The sequence below is a fragment of the Armigeres subalbatus genome, chromosome 2, assembly GCF_024139115.2.
Source record: "Armigeres subalbatus isolate Guangzhou_Male chromosome 2, GZ_Asu_2, whole genome shotgun sequence".
NCBI lineage: Eukaryota > Metazoa > Arthropoda > Insecta > Diptera > Culicidae > Armigeres > Armigeres subalbatus.
In genome coordinates, this window is record NC_085140.1 from 320,788,403 (window position 1) to 320,788,935 (window position 533).

Genomic DNA, 533 nt, shown 5'->3' on the forward strand with positions numbered 1-533 from the left:
AGAGATTTTTATGAAAATGATTTATTAGGCAGGATTAGAAATTCAATTAAGATTAAAAGTAGTACCATCTCCGGAATCAATTCAAGAAAAAACTTTATTGTCACTAACAATCAAATTAATATATGTATAATGCAGATAATCAAAATTCTAACCTCATGCTATAAATTATTTATAAATAAATTTTATTTTGAAATTTAGAAAATTATTTTGAAAGCTGCATTCCATACCCCGCTGTGAATTTTTTTTCATGATTCTACTTTTTCTTTTGATGACAGAATTCATTCTTCTCTTAGCGTATGGTCCAATGCACCGAATGAACACAATGACGTTTGAGACGGGCGCTGTTTACTAAAAATGAACACTTGCATGAACTCGATGAATGAAAAAGTATTCATTCTTAGTAAACAGCGCACCGCTCAAACGTCAATGATGAACTCGGTGCATTGGACCATTGCAAGATAAATCAGTAATTTGACACTGGGGGATAAATTTATCACCCAAAAAAGAACGAACAGGCAAACCTGTCAAAATCC